Source organism: Hirundo rustica, chromosome 10 (genome assembly GCF_015227805.2).
Source record: "Hirundo rustica isolate bHirRus1 chromosome 10, bHirRus1.pri.v3, whole genome shotgun sequence".
NCBI classification, from domain to species: domain Eukaryota; kingdom Metazoa; phylum Chordata; class Aves; order Passeriformes; family Hirundinidae; genus Hirundo; species Hirundo rustica.
Genome location: NC_053459.1, coordinates 23,593,314 through 23,616,020, shown reverse-complemented (window position 1 = coordinate 23,616,020; position 22,707 = coordinate 23,593,314). Strand labels below are relative to the sequence as shown.

The 22,707-nt window shown below is 42.2% G+C and overlaps 1 long non-coding RNA gene across 4 annotated transcripts in view; it reads left to right on the top strand.

Annotated features, from left to right (window-relative positions):
• The window catches only part of LOC120757213 (uncharacterized), a 96,866-nt gene that overhangs the window by 62,076 nt on the left and 12,083 nt on the right, over positions 1–22,707 (top strand). For 2 of the 4 annotated variants that reach the window (XR_009208184.1, XR_009208182.1), the window contains exons 2-5: positions 3,083–3,179; positions 5,123–5,235; positions 14,431–14,529; positions 17,452–17,603. This is a non-coding gene — a long non-coding RNA (uncharacterized LOC120757213). Of the gene's footprint in view, positions 1–3,082; positions 3,180–3,906; positions 3,953–5,122; positions 5,236–14,430; positions 14,530–17,451; positions 17,604–22,707 lie in introns of all 4 variants that reach the window. The other 2 variants (XR_009208185.1, XR_009208183.1) reach the window with 2 other exon arrangements.

Genomic DNA, 22,707 nt, shown 5'->3' with positions numbered 1-22,707 from the left:
TGGCATTTGGTCCTGGCTTCCTTGGGAGGGGAACGTGATTCCACGGGGAATTACAAACTGGGTACTTCTGGTTTTATGAGGGTGGCACAAGTTCTTGTGCCTGCTGTGCTTTTTATGAAGTTAGAGCCAAAAAGCTCCTAATCGTGGTGTTTCCTAAGCCTTTGCCATCTCTGTTGGGACCATGGTGTCTGCTTTTCCAGTTATTACATTTCCATGATCCCACATTTTCCCTTTAGCCCTAATTTGTTCAGTTGTCTTTCCTGCCATAACTTACAGGTTAAGAACACACAAATCAAATTGCAAAGGAAAGGAATTCTGAAGTTTGATAAATCCAAGATTACACTTCCTGTCACCGCTCTTCCTTCCCTTTGCCGTTTGTTGGGTTCCAGACATGGGCAAGACCAAGATGTAACAATTCTAGATAGAAAATCTCAGTGTCCTCTCTTCAATCACAAATTTTATGATTCACAAATATTGATTTTAATGAAATCATATTTAACCCCTGGTATGCCCCCAAATGCCATGGGGGTGACTCAGGCAGAACTCTGCAATTTTATAACTATCTCCTACAGACAACCCTGAATTTGTTGCTGACTGGAAAATTGGGTTTTGGTTTGAACAGCTTAGCCAGGATTTCCTTAAGTCTTGCTAAGATTTATTCACTGCTTGTATAATTCAGCAATATCTTGGTAGAATTAGGTACTGTGGCTCTCAACACTGGAATTTGTTTCAACCAAAAAATGACACAAGTGAGGTTTGAAAGATAAGGAAGGAAACCTTTGCCTAAAAGACAAAACGTTGTCCGAGGAATTTATAAATAATTTTCCTTCCGATGCTGTGTTATGGCTAAGCAGAAAAGAAATGTAATGTACACACAGTAAATTAAAAGAAATCTTGGATTTGTTTGCCTGATTCAAAGTCGACTTAAACCCAATGTGTTTTACCCACAGGGGAAGAGAAAGTTGTTTGTCACTGGTGTCAAATCCAAGACCTTGGGTCATTTTAAGAGAAGTAAAACAGAAAATTTCATGAAACCTTGAGCACCTTGAGCACAGGCAAAATATCAAATATCTGTGTGTGGATCTGTAGAGCTGTTGGCAACACTCTGGATTTCACTCTCCATGGAAACAAACTTTTTTTTTTTTTAACTAAAAATTGAACCCTGAAGTCTCCTTGCCAATGAATGTCACTTTCCTCCTGTGGGAAACAAACCTTTACAGGAAAACAATGTCCTTCGAGCCCTCCCTCTCCCTGACTTTTCTTGGGAATGGGAGGAAAATCTTTTGCCCAATCCTATTTTAAAGTTCAGTTTTGCCACCTGATTCCTGGAAAGTACTTGGCAGGTTCTTTTTTATCATTATTTTTCTCTGACAGCTGGGAGCTTCACCTGGGTTGTAGGGCTCGTCCTCGTCTTCCCAAATCCAGAGTGACTTGTACAATTCCCATCTCTGTGAACCCTGTATTTTGTAATAATTATTAATTCCTACTTGGATTCTGTCATGAATAAGTGGGAATTAAAGAGCTGGCCCAGTATCTGGAGCTAACCCCCAGTGGAATGGACTGCAGGGTTGGCATCAAAGAGAGCAAGGAGAGATCTGATTTAAATAAAGGGATTGTCACAGACCCATTCTGGGGACATTAAAAAAAAAATTATATATATCTTCAGGAATCTATTCCAGATTCTTAACCACATTTAAATTCCTGTTAAAAAAATAAATCTGTGTGCTCCTCCAGAGCCTCTTGGAGCCATTGGTGGGATAATCTCTGTCAGCTGTGACTTTTTAAAATATCTTTGACTTTTCTTTTACAAAAAGAAAAAAAAAATCTAGCTTAGAGAATGGTGTTTCCAATGTCTTTTGCATAGATTTTCAGTCAAGTACTTTGAATAAAAAATAATTTGGGAATATGAGACAGGTTTAAAATCAGCAATGAACTGTCCTTCAAGAATGTGCAGAGTTGGAGGAGTGAAATCTAACAGAGTATTGAAGAAATCTGAAATTCTGCACCAAGGAATCCAAGGCTGTAGGATTCCAGGTTAATCAATGAATTCCTGACAACAATTTTCCATAATCTGAAATGTGATAATCCTTTTTTTTTTTAGTCTCAGATTCCTACAGCCTTCACCAGTCCATTTCAACACACACTACATGTTAATTCCGTGGCACAAGCTGACAACCAGGGTGAAAAAGCAAGGTTATCTCTCTCTGTTCTTTGTCTTTTTCTTCTTTTTATTCCTGAGGCCTGGCCACTTTTGTCAGAATTCTCAAGGAGCTGAACCTGCAGAACCATGTCAAAAATGTCCTCTTATCTTTCTGGCTTTAGAGATGACGCTTTTAAATTTTAAGACTTGTGCCATTTTCTGTGGGGAAGAGTCATCCTGAGTTAATAAGAAAATGATAATTGGACTTCTTTTTTAAGGGGGGGGAACGCGTGGTGTGAATTCCGTAAGAGACAGTCATTATGATTTTGGTGAGACTGAGCTATGAAATTGTGGAGGCTTCAAAGCACCCAAACCCATCACATTTCCTTTTGAGCCAGAGTGCCACAAATTCACAGAGGAGCAGATCTGATCTCTTTCCTAATGCACATGAGTTATTAAAAAATTAGGATATTGTATTCTACGTGCTGCATTAGAAATTAGAAATAACTGGAAGAGTGTTCTGATATTTCAGGCACTCAAAACCCAAGAATTGAATGTAAGACATTGATTTTCCTTTCCAGTTAATTGTTCCTAAGAAAACGAGCTTATTCCCCAAAAGAGAAAGGAATGGATGAACGTCTGCATGTCAACCAAACTGTTGTTGAAATATGTGATGGTTTATATTGATAAATAGATGGGCAGGGAAAGCCGGGAAGCTCGAAGCCGGAATCAGTAATTTGCTTATGAAATAATGATTAGAGTTCCCAAAAGCACTCCCATAAAAGGGATTTCACTGCACTGGAATGAGAAGTTCAGGCTGGAAGTGTGCAGAGCTGGAAGCCTGGCATACCTGCAGCCAGCAAAAAAGCAAGATCAAACCCCCAGGTGTTTGTTCAGCCCGTATTTTAATTCTATTTTTACATCTGTTCTGCAACCTTTCAGGCTGTTCTCGGAGTTAAGGCAACAATTCCAAATGGCTGGAGTGGAAAACATTCTCTCTGATTCCGAGCTGGAAAATTGAACCAGCGGGTGAGCACAGGTAGGCAACTGCTTTATGGGAAGAGCAAATGGTTCTGTGATTGCTGAGGTAAAAGTGCTTCTGGAAACCAGAAATATATAAGAAAATATATAAGAAACCAATCATGAGCCTTAGCAACTCCAGGCTCACAGTGCCTTTATATTGGAAAGAAGTAATTTTTAGGTGTGCTGGAAGATTTGCTGAGTTTCAATCTCCAGGTTTTATTTAGTCCTTTCATTCAGTCTATTGTGTTAAAAAAAAAAAAAAAAAAAAAAAAAAAAACAACAAACAAACAAACAAAAAAACCAACCCTCTGGATTGAATTGAGTGGTTTCTCCTTTCGGTTCTGTTTGTTAATCATTTCACTAAACACCCCAAATATTTAGAGACTGAAAGGACACTTATTTCTGAGTGTGCAGCTGGGTGGGATCCAGGGCAAGCTAAGATGATGCTTGAGAGATCTTCCTGAGTGAGGTTATTTTCCTGGCAGAGCTACAGTGAGGGATGGAATTCAATGCCATTTCGCAGGTTTTCTGATGGAGCATTTCACACCTATTGCTGGGGAAAGAAAGAATTATTCAGCTTATTCTTACTGGAGCTGATGTATATCCTAAAATCAATTTAAGCATGTCTCCTGACTGAGGAACCAGAGAGGCTTTATGTTTTATTACCGCTTCAATTTGCAAGGTTAATTTGAAAAACATGCCCTCAGCCTAATAATTGAGACTCTTTTTTTTTTATTTATGAGGGTTCTTCAGTGATTTGTTTATTAATCCAATTGCAAACAGATGGTGGTGAGTTGGAGTTGGTGGGGGTTTTTTTTTGTTTTTGTTTTTTTTTCCTTTTTTCCTGGCTGTGTTTCTCTCCCATCTGACCTCATTGAGAGATTCCCCAGTCTGCTGAAAGTCTGGAAAAATTTGGGTTAGGCTTGAGGTTCAAGACAAACCCTTGAGAGAAGGTGGTTCATATGCAAAGATGGCACAGGAAGGTAATGAGTCACAAAAACAGCACCTGAGATTTCCTTGTAGACACAGAATGCTTCAAATGCTTCGCATCTGTTCCACAGCTGGGGAAAGGATTTGTCAGAGGGAAGCTAAAAAACTAAAAAGTGACCAAAACCATTTCATTTTATTGCCAGGTTTTTCTGGTGTGTTTTGTGCCATGACAGGGAATTCAGTGACAGCAGATGCATCTCCCTTGTCCCCTCCAAATATTTTGCTAATTGAACAAACTCTGATCTTAAAATATTTAAGAGGAATTTTTTGCTGCATGTGGTGAAGTTGCTCCTGTAATAATTTTATTTGCTGGGGTGGTTTTTGTTTTTTTTTTTTTTTTTGGCCTTACATGAAGACAGATTGGATCAGAGAAGTCCAATCAATCTGGTGCCTGAGCAATTTTACTTTATAAATGCAAAGTACAGAATTGCTGAAATTCATCAATTTTTTTCCCTTCCTCATTAATACTAGAGGAAAAAAAACCCAGTTGTCTTTGAAAAAGTTCAATAATATTTTATCTAATGAAGAATGCTCACGCCTCATTTATTTTTGGAAAATTCCTTCCCTTTTAAGCAGCTGGTGTATTGTAATTTTTAAAATTTTTTTTAAGAACCAGGCTTTTCCAACATTCATTCTTGTGTTGTTGTTATTATTATTATTATTATTATTATTATTATTATTATTATTATTATTATTATTATTTTAATAATCAGGCCTTTCGATCATTCCTCCAAGCTGGTTTTTGCAAGGACACAGAGGTGACAGCCAGGACTGGTGAAGGGTGGTTTTGGGAAAGGTTTTTCTGGATATTTTTGCAGGAAACCCCTCTGAGCTAGGGATTTGGGTTGGTGTTGAGAGTTCCTGCCCTGGGATGTAGTGGCTTTGTTTGATTTTTCTGTCTTTTGAATGTAGCAGTGACTGTGGGAAGTTTTTATCTTCCCATAAATTTAAATTACTGCTTTCCCCAAGCACCTACAGGAGATTTCCAAGAAGAAAACTGCTGTGACCTCGGTGGGTTCGCACGGAGCATTTCACCAGCCATTAGGGGTGGTTTATGATTTAATCCATTTTCAACCCTTCCTGTAAGTACTTATATTTTCCACTTAATTGTATCCATTTGATCCTCAGCAGTCCTTCAGGAGACAAAGTTATTGGACCATTATCCGGTCATGAGGCATTGATCTGTGCTATATAAAGAATGTATGGATCTTGCTCTTTTAAAACGGGAACACCTCTTTGTACTTGATCTCCTAAATGGGAGAAGACTTTTCCCTCTGTGAACTTCTGGCTGAAATCTCTCCAGATCACAATTTTAATTTGTTTTTTTAAAACAATATGCTGCTTACAACACCGTTAGAAATGGGATTTGGATTTTCCCTGCGACCTCTGAATGATGATATTTTTAGTCTAATGAAGTGATGTGCCTAAAAACAAGAGGAGAAGGGCTATTTACGGGATGGGATTGGATTTTGTTCAAGAAAACATTGTGTCAAAGAGGAGTTGCTAGCCCTTGCCTTATCCCAGGAGAATCTGTAATTCCTGCTCTCCGTGTGCCACTGCCGCCACTTGCTCACTTTCAGAACTAACCTGTTGTCACTCCTGCTTTCTCTGTCTATTTTTAGAAGGGGAACTTGAGTTTAGATGTTCTGGTGGTGTGTGAGGTGGGTAATGGCTGCATTTGTCCTGTTGTGCTTCAAAAGCGTCACAGGAATTTAAAAATATTACCGATATTCCAAGGCACGCTCGTTACTACAAATGCACCCTGATAAATTATTCATGTTTGATGTATTTATTATGCCCATGTACAGGCACACCAGTAAAGCAAATCATGTTTTTAGTAAAAGCAATATTGTTTTATATTCTTCCCTCTTTCCCCTTATCACTAATTCTGAGGAATATCTGTTCCACAGTTTAGCTGGGATTGGGATTTAACTGGGAACTGAGTCTTCATGTGCTTTGGAGCTCATTTTATTCTAGAGAAGAGTGTTTCTGTTTGGTTTTTCAGTCCAAAATGCTCGTAATATGAAATACCACACAGATTTGGTCCCTGAATTCCGGAAATTCACGGATCACAGGGTATCCTGAGTGGGAAGGGGGCACAGAGATTATCCAGTCCAGCTCCTGGCCCTCCCCAGCAATTCCACCCTGTGCCTGGAGCATTGCCCAAATGATATTTTCTGCCTAAAATCCATAATTTTGACCCACTTGCCTCACCCGGTGACTCTGTGCCCTATAGCTCTCCCAAGTAATGCCCACCAATCCATATCCTCCTTCCCCAAGCTGAATTTACAGCATTTCAAAATCCTTTCTGTTCCTACATTTGTCACAAACGTTGCTGCAGCATTTTTCTAGGTTGCTGTTTTCTTAATCTGGAGTGCTTTAATTTGCTACCAGTGCAAACAATGTTTCTTAACTACTGCTAAACTCCAGCTGACAGCCCCTTATGCTAATGTGGCAAATAATAGGACCACTTTGTTATCAAGCAAATAATTTAAAATACATAAAGAAGAATTCATTATAATCTGTTATAAAAGCAATGAGAGAAGGAAGACAGCTTTTCACGAGGCCATAAAACACGGCTGGTGGAGTTCACCTCACAGCACAATCATCCAGGAGTAAACGATGCCATAAAATCAGCCTTGCCATCCTTAATTGCTTAATTAACACCAGATTTTAAAGCGGAATTTTAATACAAGGCACTGCTAAGCGCTGCAGAGATTCACCTGAGATAAAATGTTGGCAGGTGAAGTAATTCTTGATTTGTTTACAGCAGACCTCGTGCCAGCCTTTGCTGCGGCTGTCGTTGTTGCAAGGATCAGTTTTGGCTCCTCATTCCAGCCACTGCAGGGCAGGACATGCCAAAATATTCTGGATTTCTGAGCTGCCACCCTCCCATTTGTCGGGAAGAGTGATAGGATCAGCATGGAGCAGCAGGGACATTTTTAGAGGAATATTTATTTATTGCCCCACAGTGTCGCCATAGGACGGCATCCAGTGATCCAGGAACAGAGCCTTTGACACCAGAAATGGGACCCAGATAAAAAAGTGTCTCCAAATGTGGAGTGGCGTGTTGTGGAGCTTCAATTAATTAAGTAATTAATTAAGTGCTATGGGGTCTTTTCCTGAGAGGATCTCTGTGTGGTGGTGCTCTGGCTGTAGAACTTGAGGTGGAATCTCACAGAGTATTTTGCTCCCTAAAACTCCCTGGAAAGAAGCTGCAGCCAGGTGGGAGCTGGTCTTTTCTCCCAGGTGACAAGAGGAAACAGCCTCAAGTTGCACCAGAGGAGCTTTAGATTGGATATTAGGAAAAATTCCTTCACCTAAAGGGCTGTCAAGAGTTGGACCTGGAGTCACTGCTCCTGGAAGGGTTCAGAAAATATGTGGATGTGGTGTTTAAGAACACGAGTTAGTGGGGGATTTGGCATAACCGGAATTGATTTTGGAAGTCTTTTCCAACTGGAATAACCTTGTGATCATGGCTTGGAAAGGTTGCGCAACAAGTTATACTTTAGTTTTTCTCATGTGGGGTGTGTTTTGGTGTGTTTTGGTTTGGTTTGGGTGTTGTTTTTTGGGTTCTTTGGTTGGTTTTTAGGATTTTTTTTTGTTGTCGTTGTTTGGGGCATGGTGAAGCCCAAAGGCTGTGAGAAGAAGGCTCAGCCTGCGTCAAAGCTCTCCCATTTTGCAATGCTCCTGCTGGGCTGTTTCAGAGCCTCAGTGACACAGCCATACGTCAACGTCGTCAACTCGGCGCCAGTTCAGGGATAATCGATGGATGTACAGGTGACACTCTCCCAGATGGGAACATTCCTTTGACTGATGGGTTACTGCTCCTTTGTCACTTGAAATTAAGCAAATAAATTAGCTCCAGGTTCTGTGTGGAGTGAAAGGCAGCTGGAATGGGAGGCACATTCCCAAAGAGAGGTGTGGGGCCTTTGCAAAAATTCAACGTAACCAATTTAAAGTGCAGTTCAGGCCATCATTTTCCAGTTACCCTGTTTGCTCCAGTACTTTCTTGAGCCACTTATGAAATAACACTTTACTGAGGCTTAAAGGATGGTTGCAGAAAATAACACACTTTATTTATGTATTACTTACCTATTTATTATAACAGTAAAGGTATTACAGGCTTGTAACAACGAAATTAACCAAATTTGGTCTCTTATTTTAGAAATTCCAGGAGATTTTTTTGATGCTGATCCTAGTCCATGAAATAATTGTTCAGCCTGGTGCTCGCCTTCTGCCCTGGGAACAACTTCCCTGGGAATTGCTGGGCTGCAGCAAGGCCACCTGCACACAGGTGCCACCTCTGCCTGTGCCCAGGGACAGTCTAGAGACTGGATGAGTTGGTTATGTGGGAAAATCAAATCCACTTTTCCACTTCCCAGTTTCTGAGGCTGCTCTGCTTAAAAAGAATGGATTTATAGGAGGTCATACCATGGTGGCACTTTACTTATTTATTTATTGAGCTTTATTACTAGGCACAGAAGCAGTAGGATCAGGAACGTGGGAATCCGTGGAGTATAGGCATGTGAGCATCAGGAATTCTCTGAAATCCCATTGCAGACATGGAAATTCCAAAAGAGCAACCAGGAGCCCAAGAGGGGCATTGGTTCCAGGGCAAGCTCCCCTCACTTTCTCTCTGTCAGCCACAAAGGTCTTCTGTGGGCCTGCCCTTGAGCCCAAAATAAAAATACTCTGGGAATAAAATATTCTCTTGCAACTTCCCAGTGCTCCCCAGCAGTGAAAAATGAGGGAAAAACAAGGGTATGAAATCCTACCTTTTCCTTTGACTGTGTGAAGCCCACCTGACACTGAAATTCCTTCTCTCGCAGTTAAAAAATGCATATTCTCCTATGCTGCTCTTGGAAGCTCTTTCCAAAGGAAAATGTTTGGATGGAAGACTTGAAAAATAATTATTTGTTTTCCTGTAAGACACCCTGTGCAATCTAAGCAAATAGAAATAGCTCTCCTAAAATAGGAACTATTGTTTCTATTTGTGCTGCTTCATCAACTGAACCACTTCATGATCCTGTTCCTTTATCAAGGAGACATTTAAATGGAGGAAATGATTTTTAATGCCAGAGCAGAAATTAATTTCATGCATCTGCTGGCAAATGCCTACTATCAAGAACCGAGTAAACAAACATTTGCACATCTGCTCCTGCTCTGTGACAACAGGATTCAAATTAGAAAGGAAGTTGGAGTTTGCTTTTTAACTTTCTAAAGGCTGTAGTTTGCCATTTAAAATGTTATGAAGTGCAGTAGAAGAACAGAACATGATTTTTTTTTGCCAGGATGAGGTAGAAAAAATGTCCTTGGTGGTGATGTTATGAATCTTTAGTACGAGCTATTGCTTTTTAGTTTAGTGTGTTTTAGTTCGGTGTTTGAGCAAGTCCAAGTCCTGCACATGGGGTTTTGGGGAGAAATGTCTCCAAAGATGCTCCTTTTTTTTTTTTTTTTTTTTAGGTTTAGATGGTAAAATCCGAGGCAGCAAATCAGTGTCATTCAGGCTGCTCTCATTCTTGGAAATGTCCTGCTCTTGGACAAGCTGGAGCCATAAACCTGGCAAATTCCCGGGCTGGGAACGCAGAGGATCTTCTGCTGCTGGAGGTTGTCAAGCCAAAAGCAGCAGGTCTCTGCTCTTCATGTTCTGAAGCTTTTAGGAAGTTTCTAGGTCTTCCCATGGTGATTTTTGTTCAGTATAAAGGTATTGGGTGAGTAGGGACAGCTAAAAACTGTTGGTGCAGGCTGAAATAAAAATCTCATTAGATCACAAAGAGAAAATGCATTTGGTCACAGAATCATGGAATGGTTTGGGTTGGAGGGGACCTTAAATCCCCCACCCAGTGCCACCCCTGCCATGGCAGGGACACCTCCCACTGTCCCAGGCTGCTCCAAGTCCCAGTGTCCAACCTGGCCTTGGGCACTGCCAGGGATCCAGGGGCACCACAGCTTCTCTGGGAATTCCATCCCGGCCCCTCCCCAGCCTCTTAGGGAACAATTCCTGCCCAATAACTGATCCCAACCAGCCCCCTGTGAGTTTGAAGCAATTTTCCTTCTTCCCTTCCCTTTAGCTCTTGGCTAAAAGGACTCGTTTTGGGAAGCTTTGGCTTTCTCCTGCCCGGCTCTGTTTGCTTTCTCAAGTGTCAGATGCCACTCGAGTGTGTTTCAGACTACAGGGTACAGTGGGAAGTGGTCTCTGAAGAGCATTTTGCCTAAATACTTCTGCAGTGTGTACTGAACAGAAATTAAATTTCCTTTGGCCGTAGCTTTACTCATGGAGTGTGTTTTGGATGGTGGTGATATTCCAGGAATAGCCGTAGAGGCACCAGAAAAGATGGGAATGTCTCCATGGGGAGGTTGGTGCCAGACAGCTGATTACACACTATAAATAGAGATTTAAATTTGGTTTAAGCAGTCTGTGGAAGGCATCATTTAAATCAGTCACAGACACATGCAGTACAAGCATAATAACATATTTTATCTCTGACAGCGACTGGAGTTAATTCTCAGGTTGGATTTTTCGACATCTGGCTCCTCACAACACATCCCAGGAAAGTCCTAACAAAGCAAGAGCTCTGATCCTGTTCAACAAATCGAGCTGGAGAGCAAATAAAGCCTTTGTGGCAGGAGGTGTACATCATTAGCTGTGATCTCGTGGGTGCAGGCCACCGTTTAATGGCACTGCTAAAAGAAAAGCAGGAAAAAAAAAACCAACCCACCCTAAATCTAGGCCAGTTTAAAGGTAACACTCTTTTCATGTCCTCAAAAACATGGAGGAGGAGCAGGTTAGAAAATATGATTGATTATTTTAAAAACTCAGTTGATGCTTTTAAGATGTATTCAGGAATTCTCCTGGTTTTCTTGTTTTCCTGTGTCTTTAGTATCAAACATCGCAGGAGGTAAATAATGGATCAGAGGTGCCATTCCCAGAATTCCTCTTCACACAATAAGCAGGAAAGCAGAGCATTTTTTTTGCCCACTAACTGCAGTAGGAGCAATTCTGCTTCCCTTGAAGTCAATGAGATCTTTCCCGTTATCCTTCCGTGGGGCACAGATCTCACCCTGGAAATTGCTGAGGCAGAGTCCAACAGAAAACCCATTGGAGCCAATGGAATTTCTTCTCCTGATTTTAGTGGATTTTGGCTCAGGCCCAGAATGGACAGGATGGAAATATTACATCACTGGCGACTCAAAATGCTGAGCCCTCCTTTTGTTGCTCCTAAACCATAAAATACAGTTTGTTAGCAACAAGAAGACCGAATTTTTTTTTTTTTCCCTAGGCTCTTGTAAACCCCCTGACTCTGCCTTCAGAGGAATCTGAGGATGCTTTCTACTGTTTAAATTCAACCCCAAAAACCCATTGATAGCTGCACATTGCACACGAAAAAAAAATCGCATTTCGGCCACCCCAATTAGGCACAAGAAAAACAGAAGAAAATTTTTTTTCCAAATTAAATCTTAAAGGGAAGGAAAAAAAAAAAAGAAAAAAAGAAAAAAAAGTGTCAGGTCCAAACATCTTGAATTAAAATACCTGTTTTTGGATGGGTGAAACAGAGCATGGAGTAAATCTCGTCAAATAAAATACCAGCACTCTGGAGGATTAGCTGCACGCTCTGTTTCCTCCTCACAAATGCGCCACGGAGCGCTGGGCGCTCACCCCTGCTCTGCTGGAGTCGAGGTGTGTTATCTCCCTGATGCAGATCCAGCCAGCCCTTGTCAACCTGTTGAACTCGGGGGCTTTCAAATTGTTGTTCGTTGGAGGTGACAAAGTGATCACGCTGCTGGAAAATAGTAATGTTTTTCCTACGGGCAGCTGCAGCCACGCGCTGGAGCAAAAATGTGATGTGTTAATTAATTTGGGGTCCCTCTTTTAAACCGGCTGTGAGTGAGGGGCTCCAAATTAATTAGCACATCATTTATTTTTTTTTGCCCTAGTGCATGGCTGCGTTTGCTCGTGGGGAAAAACATGATTAAAACAAACAAAACTGCATCTTGTTTTGTTTCCTGGTTGGGAATTTGGATGCTTTGGGAGCTGAATGTGGTTCCAGCCCCCAAAAAAGAAGCTTTGTCACCTTGCAGGGATAAGCAGGTTATTTCTCACTCCTTGCCTGCTCTGATGTATTGAGGTGAAAACATGTGCCAAAGTAATGTAGAAAACAGGAATCTGCCACGAAAGTCTGGTGTCTTACACAGGAGTTGACCTTTCCAGGGAACTAAATCGGGAAAAGTCAGCGAGCACGAGGCACAGAACATCATTTGTCACTCTCTAAACCCCGGCTGCGCCCACAGCTGGAGCAGCCAGTGCTGTCTCCATCCCTGCACCTCGGGAAGGGCACGGGAGGTCACAGGAGTCACCCGGGAAGGTGAGGGAAGCGATTAAAGCTTGGAGAGAGGGGATGGAAATGGGAGGGATGCGACGCTTTGCTTTGCAGGGGAGACACCTGGGCAGCGACTGAGTTACAAACCCCATGGCATGCGGGGAATTTTTCAACAGATTGCACTTTCTTTTTTTATTATTATTATTTCTCCGTGTGTAGATTTTAAAACACGTTACCTTTCCGTATTTTCCTATTTTGCGCGTTTTAAACAGTACACATAATTTTTCTATTGAAAGCAAACCTGCATGCCTGGAGGCCGGGGTTGGGAGTAGCTAAATTAAATGCTCTTTTCATGGTGAAATAAGGGCAGTGGAGAAAAGAGTGCTTAAAGAAAGGAGCTGTAAAGCCATCAGGACATTATCTGCCTCCTAGGTTTGACCTCACAGCAGGGCAGCTACATCCATCCACTAACCAAATGATTTCACTCCATAAAAGTCTTTGGAAATAGATTTTATCTTTTTCCTTTTTTATTTTCTTTTTTTTTTTTTTTTTTTTCTCCCTCAGGAACATAACAGAGCAGAGGGATTGATTTCTGGAAAGAGAATAAGCTCCGTAGTGTAAATTATGATAATTACTGAGTAAAATGCCGACATTAGAGGTATTTAGGCCAACTTATGTGGAGATGCTCTGCTAAAACTCCTGCCCTCTTGTAGTTAAATATACATTGAACACAGATTTAAGGAGTAGTTTAATGAGGGTTTTTTCTTTCCCCAGAAAATGGGATTGGATTTTAGAAGAAAAATGGTTGCATAAGGAGGGTTAGATTAGTTATTTGACCCAATTAGCCCTCCTGGTGTTCTTATTCCAGATATTTTCTTTCAGCCTCATCCTGTTTTCTCCAGACAGGGCATATTCATGGAGAATTTCCACCAGATCTGGGAGGAAAAGCGGGATAGGCAGATAGGCAGATAGGCATTGGTCAGTGCTTCTTCCTGGGAACAGAGAAGGGGAAAAGCAGGAAAATGGCAGAGTGGGCAAAAAAAATAGCATCAAATGAACCAGTCTGATTTGCAAACAGAAAGAGAAACTTGGCCAAATCATTCAGTGCACGGGTTGGAGCAGTTCTTAGGGGTTATAACTCGTGTAACTCGGATTTATGTAACTTGTAATTCAAGCTGACACCGGCTTTGCCGCCGCCGGGAGGGTCATTCTGTGCTGTTCTTGGGCAATCTCAACGCTGAGCAAACCACCCCTCATGCCATGGATTTCACGTTTACAGCTGACGCTCTGCCCTAAAAAATAGCTTTAATTTTGGGGGGAATCTTGAAAAAAAAAAAAATTAAAAAAAAGAGTTCTTTGTTGGTCGTCAAAGTCATCTTTGTGCCTCTTGGCGCTTTCGTGAGGGCGGTGCCTGAGTTTCAGAGCTTTGTGCCAAATTCCTGTTTGCATTTTGGATCTTGCTCGAGAAGCCGGAGCCAAAACCCAACTGCTGATGTTCAGTGCTGTCCTGCACCACTGGTTTTTGTCATTTGAGGATTGAAAAGGATTTTCTCCAGGTTTTTGGCATCTGTAGACGTGGCACATGTTGCCCAAACCAGGGGCTGCGAGTGTGTGTAGCAAAATTAACAGAACCCAATCCAAGCTAAAATGTGAGAGACAAAAAAAAAATCAAATATTGGTGGAAGGAGCTCCTAATTTTCCCAGGAGGTTTATCTGGAGCACTGCCATTCTGCTTTAATCCTCGTGCCCAGACCCCAGGCAAAGTGAGAGTTGGGATGGGAATGGTTTTTCTGGTGAAACCTTCCCCCAGTCTCCACCACCGTGCCCCAGCAGCTTTTCTTCAGCTCCTCACGTCTGCTGACCAAAGGGACTCTTCTTTTTTTAATTGCTGATTCCTTTTGATTTGTCCGCATGCAGTTTAGTTAATCTACAATAAAAACTTCCATTTATTTCTAGTGGCGTTCCCTGCTCCTGTTGCTGGCTGAGGGAAAAAGTTCCATGTCAAGAAGTGGGGACTGAACCATGGTTAGTGACTTCATGGAAACCTTTTACAATGTAAGTGTGAATTCCTTTCCTCCTTTTCAGGTCTATTTCAGTTTGATTCTAGGCTTTATTTCAGTTTGAATTTTTTTTTTTTTTTTTTTTTTTTTTTAAGGTGAGGAATTTGTTTTATGCACCAAACAAAAAGGAATGTGTTCGCTCAGGTCTGGAGGTAGCAGTGACTCTGGATTTCTCACCCTGGTCTGGGTTGGAAGGGACATTAAAAATCACCCAGTGCCACCCCCTGCCATGGGCAGGGACAACGTCCACTGCCCCAGGCTGCTCCAATCCCTGTCCAGCCTGGCCTTGCACACTTCCAGGGATCCAGGGGCAGCCACAGCTTCTCTGGGCACCCTGTTCCAGGGCTCCCCACCCTGCCAGCCAGGAATTCCATCCCAAAATCCCATCCATCCCTGCCCTGTGGCAGGGGGGAGCCATTCCCTGCGTCCTGTCCCTCCATCCCCTGTAAATTGTCTCTCTCCATCTCTCCAGCGGCTCCCTCCAGGTGCTGGAGGCCACAGTTGGGTCACCCCAAAGCTTCTCCTGTCCAGGCTGGACAATCCCAGCTCCTCTCTGTGACTCAGGCCCGGTTCATTTCCCCCAGGAAGGTCAGAACATCCAGCCTGGTGGTGTTTTCTATTGCAGGAGTTCTTCTTCCAAGTTTGGTAATATTTCAAATGGGAAATGGAAAGTTTCAAATGGGAAATGGAAAGTTTCAAAGGGGAGACAGCAGATGCATTTGCATAACTCAGAGGGGGCTCTATCCCCTCAGTTGTGTTCTGGGAATTCTGTGTTTCACCTCATGTGTGGTGAAAGCAGCAGCCTGCCTGTAGGATCTGTAGGATTTTGGTGCAAATTCTGACTCATTTCTACAGAAGTAGCTCAGAGTGAACCTCTTCTGGGAGACGCAACTTTCCAAGAGCTTGGTGGGATGGACTTTTACACCAAAATCTGGATTGCATCAAGCACAAAGCTGATTCAGGGGCTGTTCTTTGTCACTTTTTGGACTCACCCTTCTCAGTGAAAGTCAAATAACTCCCAAATGTTTTGAATTCCAGTGCTAACACTCACAGAGATGTTCTGTGAGCTCTCCTGCTGAGATTTACAGGTGACAGCACAAGTGTCCAGCTCATTTCTGAGGAGGCTGAGATTTGTGTGCCTGGATATTTGGATCACTGTTTTGCATACATTTAAATGGAAGCATGGATGATGTACTTCAGGAAAGCTGGGAGTGTAGTTTATTAGAAATACTTGGTGATAAATTAGTTATTGAGGCAACTAAGTCAATCCTGAGCTCCTTGTCTGTAAACAATCCAAATATTGATTTTTAGAAATTATTGTACTAATGAGCTAGAGCTCAATTTATCAGAATAACGTGAGGAACTGTGCAGCTAATAATGCTGTTTATTAGCGTGCTATAATCAAATTAATGTTCATGAAAAAGCAGCATCATGAAGGTAAGAATTATGAGTGTGTATTGACACATCTGAGGAAGATCGGCAGAAAAAAATATTTATATCCAGGAAAAAACATCATGGAAATTCTGCTACAGAGATGGTCTCTTAAAAATATCACAATAAACGCATTTAGGGAGAGGAGTAGAAGTGAGGTCTAACAGAGGATATTTTGCATTCTGGCTCTGAGATTCCAGCTCCAAAATGAGATTACAAATCCCAGCTCTGGGATTCCTGTGGCAGTCACAGCATCAACAGTGCTTGAAGCAGAAAGTCAAGTGGCTGGATTTTACGGAGCTCATAAGTGGGTGCGTAATCGCACAAAATGCCAGCGAGCACTTGGCGGCTTAAAACAGGGGCAGAACTCTGCCAGGGAGGCTCAGGAGTTCCTGTGGAAGTTATTTATTCCAGAATTCCAACAAATAACGACTTTTGAGTGCTCGGAGTGCCCTGGGAGTGGCTTTTTGACGGGAGAACAACAAGCTGTGCTACTCTAGAATAATCTTTAGTCCTCTTAGTGTCACTGTCCCTGTGATCAAGAAGGAGGCTGCCCGGGGGGGGGTTAATCTCTGCTTTCATGGGAAATTTCCCCTGGAGAGGTGGGAAAGGTGGGATAGAGACCTGATGAGGTGAGGCTGCAGCAGCTACTCAAGCTGCTTTAATTTAACCCTCGTGTAGATTAGCTGGAATAAGACTTAATTTAGCATAATGAGGAGATCGTATTAATAATGATTAACATTAAATCCCCCCCCCCCCCTTGGAACATTGGTGCAGGATTTACATTCATAAAAGTTTATTTTTTTTCTTAAAAAGCTCTGGGGATACATTGCTGAGTGAGAGAGAATTAGGCAGGCTGAGAGCATTAGGGATAAACTGCTGCAGTCCCAGGGGTTCCACAAATGGGGATCTCAGAATGATGGAATGGTTTGGAAGGGACATTAAGGATCATCTTGTTGATCCCCCAGCCATGGCCAGGGACACCTTCCATGGTCCCAGGCTGCTCCAAGCCCAGTCCAACCTGGCCTTGCACACTTCCAGGGATCCAGGGGCAGCCACAGCTGCTCTGGAAATTCTATTCCAGGGCCTGCCCACCCTCCCAGCCAAGAATTCCTTCCCAGTATCCCACCCATCCCTGCCCTCGGTGTGTTTGAAGCCAATCCCTCTTGTCCTGGCACTAGAAGCTCTTGTAAATGGTGTTTCTATGTTTTAGAGGCAGGGATGAACATCTGCCTTTGTGTCCAGAAAAAGGGAAAAGCACTTCGTGGGGAAACTATTCCTTAGCAGGAAAAGAAAAGCATAAAAAGTGTTTTATTTCTGCCCTTTTTTAAAATGATGGCCTTTTGTATTCCGGGTTGATTCCATCGCAGGCTGCTGAGCCAGTGGACAGGACAAGGGACCTAGAAAAATGCAGAATGTGTGAGATAACACCGAGCTTCCCATAATCTATTTCACCCCAAAATTCAAGAATGTCTCCATCTCCCAGGTCCTGGCTAGACTTTGCTTCTTGGATTTTATCTGGCTTAGATGGGAATCCAGAAACTTTGATCGATGTCAGAGCTGCTGTTGCATCCTTAGGACTGAAGATCAAGGGAGTAGAGAAACCACAGCTTTGGCAGGATGCAGGAGCGTGGGACGGTGAGCTAAATTAATATAAAATATGTTCACACCTTAACTGCTGTTCCAGCAATTGCTGCGAGCGGAGCACAAACAGAAAAAGCAGTTCCCAATTATTTATCGTGGCTGGGAATGCACATCGTTACCGAAATGTGAGCCCTCACCTGTTACACTTCTGCTGAAGAATTTATCAACACTGACACTTCCCTATTTAGGTCAGTCCCAACAGCATCCCTTTGCCTTTCAGAAATCATTTCACAATCAGTCTGGGAGCTCTGTTAAACACAAGCTGGGAGTTCATTGTCATCTGGCAAAATCCCAGCCTGCACATTTGGATTTGGCTGTGCTGGAGAAGAGGAATCATCCTTTTGTCCACCAGAGAAGCTCAGAACGGGACAAGTTGCCAATTTTCCTATCTAGCCAGAAATGGAAGTAAAAATACGCAGTATCATGCGTGAGATGGTTAAAAAATACGCCCCCCCTTTTTTTTTTTTAATGTGAATTGGAAGTCTAGACTGTTTATTTGAAATATTGCAGCTACCACATCAATAAGACATAAGAGAAATCTCAGTCCTTGCCTCCAAATTAATCAATTGCACATTGATCCAATAACAGAGAAAACAATTTTGCAGCCTTTTCCATCTTTCCCTTATCACAAGGTGTGATATAATATAATAATATATTATAGATATATATAAATACAGAATATTACATATCTTTTAATATAGAAATATCCTGTATTTATATATATATAAATATTTAAATACTGAATATAAAGCTCAGCTCTGTGCCTGTTAGTGCTGTGCTTTCCCTTTCTGCAGCCCAATGAGTTCCTTGTGCCTCCTCAAAAGTTTAAAAAACATTTCCTCAGGAAACTTTCCCGAAGTGTTTTATTAAAGTCGTGCTCCTCCTGACACATTGATGAAGTTCTTCTCTAGTGGAAGCTCCAATGATTTTAATTTCATCAGGAAAACACATGAAAATCAAGCAAGAGGAAAACCATCAAACCCTAATAAATCTTTTAAAACAAATTAAAGTGATGGCTGAGCTGACATATTCAATTTTCAATAAAAAAGGATTTTCAGCAAGCCACAGGCATTACTGAAAGACTTAAATCTGCAAAACCAGGATTCTGCTTGTTTGTTTGCACTTTTGAGTGCATTAAATCATCTGGGTGGCTGATCTGTGAAACACTGCCCACACTGTGGCTCCCAATGCTGGAAGTTGCTTATAAATAACAGATAAAGACAGGAAAATGACTTTTCTATGAACTTTCTGTGCACCAATGCTGTGAAGTTTCATGTTTGGGTCATGTGCCAGTCAGATAATTAAGGATAAAATGTAGGATTTGTGTAGTCACACTTAAAGGATTTGTTCCTACATATTTCTACTGAGTAGTGTTGGATGCATCCTAAGTGACTTTGCTTTGTTGCCTGCTCTCAGTTGAACATATAAACACTAGGAAAAAAACAAAATAATCCCAATCCTAACAGGAAAATTTCCTCCCTCCAAGTGTCCTATTTCAGGATAATGCACTACAGGGATAATCTTTATCATTAAATGACAAAGCAGGGTATTGGTGCAAGTGTTTCAGTGTGCAGACAGCAAAGCTGTGGGAAGGAAATCCTTCTGGGGTTCTCTGTGAGCCTGAAGGGAAATGCATGGATGAAAGGGAAATGTATGGATGAAAATGATGGTTTAGGGCCAGGATTGTTGGTTCATCCTGCCTGGAGTCCAAAGTGCCTCCTCATTTCTCCCCTCTCTGATTCTCCAGCCTCAGGGCTCGTTCCCAGTCAGGCTAACAAAGGCAAACCCCACATCCATCCTGCTTCCGTATTTTGCTTCCTTCATTTCTCTTTTCCTGCTTCACCTTTTTCACGTGGTGATCAGAGGGCTGACCCCTAATGACTGAGTAAACTCCAGAAAACAATGCACTCTTTTCTAACAGCAACCACAATTACTCTGACTTTACTCCCAGCCTTAGCTAGATGTGTTCCTGATTAATTAGGCAGCATTTTTTCAAGTATGAATCAGTTTTAAAGCACCCTTTCAGGTCTGACAAGTGGTGCACGCTGGACACCACAGTTTTAACAGTTGAGTTTATTCGGCTTTTGATGATTTGTGCATCCTGCCCCACAGTCTCCCTTTGGGTCTCTACCTCAAAGCTTGGGCTGCTCCTTTTATAATGAAATAATTAATACTGGTGACAGAAAAACACAAGGTGTGAATGCAGCAGGAAGAGGGTTACGGCCTCTAATTAAAATGAGCACAGGAGTACAAAAGAAATTCCTCTTTTATAATTATCATCTATATTATTCTTCTAATGAGTGGAACATCAGGAGGTGGGATGTTATTGATCGCTCCAGAGCTGCGCCCCTCGAGGCACTTCAGCTTTTCCCAGGTAAACTTTATTCAGCTTCTGGTGTGTAGGACATAAATCTTTATTGGGGATGGTGTGTCAGTAACAGCATTGTAAAACTGACTGCTGAATATTCCCGGTAATTTGTGGTGCTCTGCAAAGGTCAGCCCTGGGCTGTGGGAGAGGGGGAGCAGCTCCCAGCACGGGCACCAATTTATTTGGGAATTTCTGCCTGGTTAAATGGCTGTCAGGCATGACAGCTGCATTTATAGCAGGAGTTAATGCTCCAGAATCCAGCAGGACTCTCTGACTCTCCAGACCTCATCTTTAATTCAGTCCCAGATTTCCATTTTGCTGGGCACGGGACGAATGTATCTCACAGACGAATTGGTTCTCGTTTTCCCTGTTAATGGTTTGCACCCTCGGGGTGCTGATTTTGTCGGTGTTGACGTCCATCCTCTTCACCAGTCCTGTAATGGAGGCATTCATTCAAAGCCCTCCAACACAGGGCAATATAAACGTCCTCAAAATTACTGGGGAGCTATAAGGTTTAGGCAAATATTCAATCTCTTGTGTGTCCAAAGTCCACCCCGTAATTAAAAGGACAAAAAAGAAACACCCCCAATTAATATCAGTTCTCCAAAACAGACTTTTTATTTTAACACACAGCATTCTTGCTCTGAGATTTGTTGATGTCTAGTGTTATTTTAGGAGTACACAGTTCCTTTATGAATATGCTGATTGTCTATTAGAAATCCTTCTTCCTCCAGGTTAAGAGAATTTGTAATGTATCAGAAATTCCATACAAATTCTCATTTGTTACTGGCACAGGGCTTTTCTTTTCTTTGGGGGGACATATTTTGTCAGCAAGAAAATATTTTCTGGCAATAATTTAATTGGGAGGGAAAAAGGTTCTTTCTTCCCTTTTTTACTCCAACAAAAAAGCTGCCCATGATTTTGTTTTGTGAACCATGGCACAGCCTTGGTCTCAGTTCCATTTTATCCCATCTCCAAAGTCACTGCTTGCTTTGAGTTCCATCTCAGAGCTCCCTGTCCCACCCGCCTCCCCACTCATTATTTTGTTGTTGGAGTTAAATTGGAGTTTGATGGTTCAGTGTTTTAAAATCAACAGCAAACCTCGAGTTGGAAGAGCATCCCTTCCCAAACTGATCCTGAACTTGAAAGTGCTGAGAGCTGACTTGTCCCTCGTTGCTTTTAATTATCTCCAATCCTGCTGAATGCAGAGCTCGCATTTCAGTGTCTGTGTTGTGGAAATTGTCTGTATTTTATTTACGTAGCCGCAGGTGAGGTGAGAATAAAAAGAACTTAAAAATAAGCTGAGCATTAACAGCTTGAAACAAGTGGAGTGCTAATTGTGTTACAAATGCCACCTTCATCTTCTTTTTGATAAGACAGAAAATTTTAAAAGCCCACACTTGTAGATGTGTTGTGCAGATTTTCAGAGCCACAACAAAGTTCTAGACAGAGCAACTTCTTTGCATTCAAAAAATATGGAAAGGTCACTTCATATACAACCGATAAACTGCCAGCTGATTTAGGTTCAGTCTAATTGTTACTTTAAGACTTTTTAAAATTTACTTTGGAGTTTATAGGAAAATTTCCTCTGGCTGCAAAGGGAGTTTTGATAGGTCCTGGGGGAAAAAAAATATCTATATCTATAACTATATCTGTATCTATGAGATAAGACGGAAAAAACCATCAAAGCACAAGTTGGAGCACTGCTGGCGTAGCCGGCATCAGGAATGGCTGCTGGAAAAGTTACTCTGATGGATTTTTATTGTGCGAGCTCTTGGCTGGGATTGTAGCAAACAACGGGAAGGGAAGGCGTGAGTGTTGCGAGCGCTGGAGCCGCGATGGCTGCCAGCGATACAATCCCAGGGAATCCAAACTCCTGGGGTATTCCTGCCAGGAAAACAGGCACAGGACAGCTGGGTGTCCCTGCCTTTTGGGGCTACCTAAAAACAGAGGCCAGACAGAGTTAAGGTAATAAAAAGCAGTTCTGTTTATTGAAGGGCCTCCAGGTCCATTTGGGGCAGACAAAGCCCCCCAGGGGCTGCACCCAAAATGGACCCCGGGTCACGGTTTCACACTTGGATCAGTTTGCTCCATTTGCACATTGGGGTTCATCTCCCAATTACAGCTTCAGCTAATGAAGTCATTCACCCCAAGTTTGCTCCCCCAGCTCACTTTTGTTTCCATCTCTGGGGCCTGAGGCAGTGAGGTGTCCTTGATCCCCAGGCCTGCAGAGGAATTGTTGTGTCTGACCAAAACGGGGAAGCAGCAGCTGACGCCGTGTGTGGAGTTTGGAGTCACACACTAAAGAACTGCAGGGGTACAAATGCATGGAAAACAGAAAAGCTCAGATCCTGACGCATCAGGGGCCAGGGGGAGTGCCACAAAATTGGGCAGCTTGGCTTTAATCCAAAATCTCAACTTTGCTCTGCCCAAAATAATGAGACAAAGACACAAGAGGGGACCACAGAGTAACCTTTGGGGATAGAAAAAATAACCTGGACCAAAGGGCCCTCACGTCCTGCTCACCAGAGTAATTTTACCATGAATTATGGTTTTGTCATGCCAAAATGATGAGTTCTGACTTCTGTGCTAATTCTGGAATCATTATTTAATGGTATTTTTAACCTTTGGCTGTGGCATGCCAGTAAAGCTTGCAGGAGGTGGGGACATTTTTGGAAGTGCCACTGTCACTTCGTAACTTGGTGACAATATATCTGCTACAGATGTGGC